We start from the raw sequence: 7,793 nt of genomic DNA, 5'->3' as shown, positions 1-7,793 counted from the left end.
TTGATTTTTTTCAATTTCCCTCTCTATCTTTCATATCTCTTAAGGCATTATTTGTGTGTTTATTCATTCTTGTGTTTTCTCTAGTTTAGTCTTTAATTCTGAAATGATCTTTTACTGATTCTTTCTTGAGTTCTAAAACCTCATTTCTGAGTTTTTCTAATTCTGATTTATGTTTTCTTTCATGACTTATTTGCTTTTCTTGATCTCTTCTATCCTTTTGAAATAGTAAGTAAGAGTTTGGATCTGCTTTATGGGCATGTCTTTCTACTGACCTTTGATGTCTGGAGGGATATTATTCTGCTGCTTGTTCTCTTTTTTCTTATGATGAATCTGTATAGGATTTGACCTTGAGATTTTTCTGTTGTCAGCCTTCATATGGACTTAGTTTTCCTGAAATCTTAGAATGAGATGGGGTTCAACAAAGTTTTTCTGACTCAGAGTTCCCTTTTTGGTGATTTTTGTGTAGTTTAAAAAATTTGGTGACTTGCTTTCTGAAATTTCCTTGATCCTCCCCATTTTGACCTGGACCTTTTCTTTAGAAGCATGAAATGATTCCTGAATTTGTATATCAATTTTGCATGGGGGCCATGCTAATCTTGCATTGTTCCAGTTTTAGTATATTTGCTCCCAGAGCAAGCACAACCATAGCCTTTTAACATGTTTTGCCACTCTAACAATAAATTCTCCCCATAAAAACATATTTTTGAAGTGCAAATCTGATTATGTCACCCCTACTCCCACCCTAATTCCTCATTGACTTCCCACTACACTTAGAATAAAATCCAAACTCCTTGCCATGGTTTAAAGCCTCTGCACAACCTGGCCCTTGCTTACCTCTTGGGTCTCATTTTATACTTCTCTCCCCTAGCCCCCTTGCTCCAGTCAGGTTTCTTTCTGTTTCTAGAACAACCAAGCTTGTTCTCCCTCAGGGCCTTTGCTCTTGCCTTTCTCTTTCCTTGGAACTCTATTCCCTGGCTCTTTCTCATCCCTCAAATATCAGCTCAAATGTAACCTTTTCAGAGGTGATTCTTTACCACCCTATTTAAAGTGGCCCGACACTGCCAGTCCCAGTCACTGTCTATCACGTCTTCCTTTTATTTCCATCTTAGCTCTTGTCACAGTCAGAAGTTCTCTGAGGTTTTTGTTTACTTGTTTATTGTATAGTCAGTGAGACCAAGGATCTGGCTGCCTTGTTTTCTCCTATGTCTCCAATGCCTTGGACAGTCCTGACACCTAGTCAGTGCTCAAACAACATTTACTGAAAGAATCAATAACTTCAGTTCAGCTATCATATATCCTCTTTTTACTGTCATTCACTCATCCATTCACAACCGTATCTGCTTACTTCTCTCTTCTGTGGGCTCCTTGAAGATAGAGAGTTAATATTATTCATCTTTGTGTTCCTAGTGTATAGTAGGGATGCAATCAGTCTTTCCTGAATAAATACATAGATGTTTTCTTTGGACAGTAGAGGGGAGAGGACAGTTGGTAAGATACCCAGTGAGTAGTCTGGGAGATGAGGAGAGAAAAATATCTTTAAAATCTTATATTACTCTCTGTGGCATTAACTGTGCTTTCTTATATAGTTCTTCATTTGATCCTCACAACATCCTACAAACTGGAGCAGGTATTACTATTCCCATTTAGAAATGAAGACACGGGAGCCTTGTGTGTTTAAGTCTGAACTTACAAAGTTGGTAGGTAGTGAGTGAATCCAAGACAAAAGCTGGTCATTTGATTCCAAGCCCAGGGCTTTTCATCAAATTAGGGTGAGTGTGTCTCTAATACGGCACAGGGAGACAAGTGTTCTTTCGTGGATGATAAATGTTTGGAGGTGAATCCACAGAGGAGAGCTGACATTGCTTTAGGCCAACGCAGCCTCATTGGAATAAGCGTATAATCTTGGACAGGCTGTGATGGATGGGACCCATCTGGATGTACAAAGCTTGCTGTAGTTTTTTTTTAAAAAATAAGAGTCTGTCTATCGTTCTTGTCTGGAACAGAGCTGAGAAACAAATGAAGGTGGGTGTATGGATGGCTCAGGATGAGGTGGGAGTAGGGAAGAGGTTAGTAAGACGGGTTTCTCTGGGTCAAGTGAAGGCAGCATCAATGTGGCAAATTGTGGGATTAGGGATGGCAAGGAAATGTGTGGCATCTAAAGGGGAAATGGATGGTTGGTGGCAGGGCCTGGCCGGGAGTGCCATTTGCCAAAGTGGAGGACAAAATGAATGCAAGGAGCCAATTCAGGATCTTGTCAAAGTCTGTGAGGTGTCTTGACAGAGGGGACCCTCTGAAGACAGCCTGCAAGGCATGGCTGGTGTGTATTTCCTATGGGCTCCTTTATTCTTTCTGTACTTCAGATTTTCTCTTTGAACAAGCTAAAATATTGTCTAAATTGGATACTGGGAGAAAAATGCCATGAAGTTGCCATCTTCTTTCTTTACTTGTTCGTTCTTTCAGTAGGGGCTCCTGCTGTCTTCTCGGTGGGTCCTCATGGATGATGGATGCAGGCCACTGAGAACCTGAGACGGAATCCGCTGGGCCCCCTGAGAGTGTTCTGAACAGAGACAGGCCATTTCCTCTCATTCTCAGGCAGCAGCCTCCCTGCCTTACTCCCTTAGCCACTAGACGGATGAAGGCTGCTCAGTGTTTGGGACATTTTCTGAGCACTGGCTGCTGCCCTGGATGGAAAAGGCATTTCGGAAGTCAGTATTAGACCTTCCAGCTTCACCTCTCCCTACCCAGCATCGTGGTCCCTCCCTTGTCCCACCTGTCCCCTCAGCCTCTGCATCCCTGGTCCCAGATGGTTGGCTCTTGGCCTCCCCTGTTGGGTTGGCCAGGTCAAGGCATTGATGTTCTCTGTCAAAATAACCCTGCTCCAGGAGGTCACCTCGCTCCATTGATTGCTAAAATTTCACTCACTTCTTCAAATAGCTCCTGAAGGTACCACATTTCATGGTCTCAGAGTCAATCCTAACTCTTCCTCCTCTTTTCCTTCCTTTTTGCATCAGAAAGTGCCCGTGGGAATTACGCCGCCAATGTCCATTACCACACCTCGAAGCAGTGGTTCTCACACCTGTTTGGAAAAACGAGGACATTTTATTTATTTACTTTATGAGATCTAAATATCAAATTTTGGGTTAAAGCAGATGCTATCTCATGCTAATCTCTATGTATGACTAGAGGTAGAAAGACACCAGCAATATAGGAAAAAGGTATTGGGAGGATTTCAAACTAAGCAAATTCCTTCCCTGAACATAGTTCCCCCTCCTCCAAATGAAGATGGGGCTTATGAAATTCTGACAGCAGAGCCCCTCCGTGTGCCACTGGCACGAGGCGGATTTGAAGGAGGCAGTGGACAGGGGCGGGAATAACACGCATTGAACACCTGCCGTGAATCAGTGCTGGGGACGCTACGGTTGAATTCAGGTGTCCTTGCAGGTGGGCCCAGAGGACTGGAGGGGGTTAAAAAATGGCCCAGAGGTCCCTAGGAAGCTCGATGACAGCATTTTTACCCTGGAGGAAAGCTGTAGGGAGGTTGGGAAGGGTGTTAATAGTTAACCCTTATAGTAATTCCTACACTATGCCCAACACTGTCTTTTTTTAAACCACTTTATTGAGATATTGTTGACTTACAAAAAGCTCTTCATAATTGATGTATACAACTTGATAAGTTTGGAGATAAGTATATACCCATGAAGCTATCACCATAATTAATGCCATAAACATATCTATCACCTGCAGAAGTTTCCCTCTGTCCTATTTATTTATTCCAGCACTGTTTTAAGTGCTTTCTATATGTTAGTTCATGGAATCCTTACAACATCCTGATGAGGTAGGTGTACTTGTATTATCTCCATTTTACAGATGGGAAAACTGAGGCACAGAGTGTTAGTTGCAAAAGATTAGCTCGTAGAGGTGGGATTTGCAGAGTCTGTGCTTTGAACGGCTGCCGTGCACAGTCCTGCTGAGACCCCGCCACACGGTGCTTCCCTGTCGTGTGTGTGTGTGTGTGTGTTTGCGTGTGTGCATGTGTGTGTCCTGGGGTCAGTGTGAAACGCCAGCAGTGCTGAGACCTTGTCTTGCTCATGATTGTCCTTGGCACCCAGCTTGGTGGTCAGGCAATGTCTGTTGACTCCACAAAGAAATAAACCTGGGTGTCGCTGAGCGCAGGGCTCATGTAGCGCCTTTGTTAGTAGTTATTTTGTGGCCTTCATTCTGACCCAATTTTCTCTTTTCATTTGGGTGAAAAATGATTTTGGCATTTAAGCAGCATGACTTCATTATTGATTTTTTTTAATCTGCCCCCACCATCAAATTCCCCTTTTGGTATTTTGTTACTCCTGATATATTTAGATGCGTCTGTCTTTGTCGTCTTTTTCTTCTTCCTTTTGAATCTATCATGCATTTTAACAGGGAGCATTGTATGTATGCAAAATAGGTGTATTTTTATTTTAGTTTATCTCCTTCACTCCATAATAGAGGTTAAGAATATGCCCTTTTGATAACATAGAACTTTTTTACTATCTTTTCCATTGACTGAAAAGGCAAAGAAAACACCATAATTGTGTGAAATGGTCTGATTCAGAAACCAATTATAAGGAACATAATTATTTGCTAATGAAATATGCATGTAAGCCGTTGGTTTGCTGCTTCTAATGTCATTATAGACAAATGTGTAGCCAGCAGTATCTTGCATAAAGTAAATTGAAAGCCAACCATTTCTAGATTATGTCTGAAAATCTCATGACAGCCGACATCTGAGAATCAGAAATAATATCTACTTTTCTTCTGCAAACGTCTCCCCATCTCACTGTGTGTGTGTGTGTCTGTGTGTGTGTGTGTCTGTGTGTTGTGAGTGTGTTGAAGTGACGGTAGTGGCTCAGAAGGGATATTTTCTGATCTGAAATTAAGGTTCACAGCTCCCCCTTTCTGTCTACTGATGACTTTCAAAGATTCAATCTGTAGGTTTCTCCAGGCTTTAAAGCCAGGACTCAGGTTCCTTTTCACTAGAAGGACGCAAATGGACAAAAAGCCCCCTTGGTTCCCTTAGGAAACTCATCACTAAGAAACATCCCGATGCTGCCTCAATTTCCGTAGGCTGTGGATGGTGGAACAAGGGAGCTGAACACGCTGATGCTGTTTCTCTCCATGTATCAGTGGGGCCGGGGCTGTCTGCTCGGGGAGAGGACAGGAAGTGATGCCTCTGAGCCTCCTCCTCTCCCTCCTCTGCAGGGTGTTTGTGAGAAGCTTGCTACCACTGGGCAGGGTGGCTGAGGCGGGGTCGGGCTGCATAGCCCAAGCAGGCCAGCCGTGCCCTTTTACCTTGGTTCCGAATGCCCAAGGGCAGGATGCTGGAATCCGAGGGCACTGGAGGGCCCATTGCCCCCAAATGTTTGCCTCGCTCTTGCTTGTAACATCATAGCAGATGCTCCTTGTCCTAAGGCCACTCAGGCTTGTGTCATTGAAATTATCCTTTGTGCTTCCTTCTCCCTACTGTACTGCTTCGGTCTCCTCATTTACCATATTTTATCTGTTCTATGACATAGTTTTGGGGGGAACGTACTTTAGCATCTTTGAAATCGGGATGTGTCTTATAGTCAATGGTTTGTCTTGATTTAATTAGTAGCGTTGGGACATAAAGTAATGGTGTGCTTTGCAATCTGTGGTGTTTTAGGTTTGATAAAATATCGGTCATAGCAAGTCTATGGGCTTTGCAAAACTGTCTCCCTTTCCAGCCTTGTCAGCTGCTGCCATTTCTGTGCCACCACACGGTGCTGTGAATGACTTGTGGCCCCCAAACACACGCTGCCCTTTCCCGCCAGGCCGTCTTTGCCCCTGGCTTTCCTCGGCCGCTGACGCTTTCTCCGTCTCTGCCTGTGGGAATCAGTCTCAAGGATTCAGGCCCACCTGGAGTCTCCCCAGATTATTCGCATCCAGAAATCATCTCTTCCTTCCTCAAATCCATACAGATATCGGTTCCCCCTTCCTCATGGTTCTTAGAGCACTTTTAAAAACTGATAACCAAATTATTTCTCTTTCTTAATAAATTCTTATTCTTATTTTTCTTAGTATTCGTAAGCAAAGACATTTAATTCTTCAAAGAGTTCTTTTTTCTTGGTAATTTGGTGAGGAATGTTTGGCAAAACTCTAATTCAGGTGCAATATCTGCTATCACGTGAAATCTCGCTAAGGATCAGGGGATATGAAGATATGAGTAATTAAAAATACTTTAAACATTTTATTATTTATTCTAAAAATTCCATATATGTATATTTTCAATTTAAAGCAATTCAAGGAGAATAGAAAAATAGAAATGTTTAAAAATGTTATTTTCCTGAATTTTTCATCCCCTCTTCCCCACCTCTAGGCCTTTACTTTTGGGATTGATGGGGGAAAAGTTGGATAGGCATTGACTCCAAGTTATGAGAGTGGGGGAGTGTCTTGAATGCCAGGGTAAAAGTGCGGATTTAACTCTAGTTAGCTATGAGAAGCCATCTCAGAAAGTTCTGAAATGAAGGAAGTGGTAAAAAATTCTTCCTGTCACAGCTTGTGGAGGACCTGGACACTGCGGCTGCTTAAAGTGGGAAGAAGGACGTGGCACCGAGGGCCCTCTGCATCCACCCAGCTCACGGTTACAGAGCTGCTGCTGTATACCGGGCAGAGAAGGGACACCAAGGGCTGGTGGAAAACGGACACCTGGCACTGGGCTTTCCATAATGCGTACAAAAATGACTAAGGCATTTTCTGTGCCCTAGGTTAAAGGACTGAGAAGTGACAAAGGTTTGAGTCTGAAGGAGAAGGATAGCACAATTAAAGTAGATAATAAGATAGAGAGCTGATTTTAAGAGAGTGAAAGATGAGTTCAATTAGATCCCCAAAGAAATCTGCACCGTCATACCCTTAGTTGAAGAAACTCTTCAAGCTGTTATCAGTATGTCCGCCTCAGTGTAAAATGAGTCTGGAATGGTTTCCATAGAGCAGGTTTTAGAAGGGTGGGAGTGGGGGAGGTCTGAGCACCTGAGGAGGAGAGGGGACTGCTGGGGGTGGGGGGGAAATGGTAGTGGGGCAGAGGGCTCCTTCACCGTGGTCCTGAGACTGCCCCGGAGGGAGAGGCAGAGGCACAGGCCAGCTCTGGTTTCCTGTGGGCAAGGGCTGTGTCTGCTGGGTGACTTGGAGGAGCATGAGAGGCTGAGCCCCAACTCCAGCGCGGCTATCAGGAGGGCCCTACGTGCGTCGACCACTGCCAACCTCTCCTTGGATTTGAAAACTCTGTTCACAACACGGCCTTTGCAGCCACACAGGTTAGGAATGCTGGGTTTGGCCTAGTCACTGTTGTAAGTTTCACAAAGTCTTCACACCCAGCGATACAGCACACAAAGAAATGTGCGTGAGTCACTGGGCCGTGGGTGCGGGGCTGGCTTTCTGTCATTTCTCTCAAGGACTCTGACAGTTCATATGGCACTGAAGGCGAGGGAACCTTTGTTATCTGGCAAATAGGCATTCCAGTGTGTTCTCACTCCCTGTCACTCAAGCTTTGTCTCTGCAGGAAAGCTTCAACCAGATGAAAGGATCATTTTCTTACCCCCTTAGGTTTTAGCAGTACCGAGTCATTGCATTGATCTGTCTTCTTATGCTTGGCTTTGTGTCTTTTAGGTGAGAATGGGATCTATGGCCCAACCACAAATCTTAAGAACCTGGCCTTGCTTTTCAGAACACAGCGTGGAAATGGTAGCACACACCTGTTCGCAAAGGCCTTGTGGTCTTCCACGGAAGGGTTTGTTGGCAGTGTA

At 44.1% G+C, this 7,793-nt stretch overlaps 1 pseudogene; it reads right to left on the bottom strand.

The window, feature by feature from the left end:
* Positions 1-537: 537 nt before the first annotated feature.
* On the bottom strand, positions 538-636 carry LOC124241423 (uncharacterized; annotated as a pseudogene).
* Positions 637-7,793: the final 7,157 nt, after the last annotated feature.

The sequence above is a fragment of the Equus quagga genome, chromosome 6 (genome assembly GCF_021613505.1).
Source record: "Equus quagga isolate Etosha38 chromosome 6, UCLA_HA_Equagga_1.0, whole genome shotgun sequence".
NCBI lineage: Eukaryota > Metazoa > Chordata > Mammalia > Perissodactyla > Equidae > Equus > Equus quagga.
Note: the sequence above shows the minus strand (reverse complement) of the source record. Positions and strands in the feature narration are given on the sequence as shown.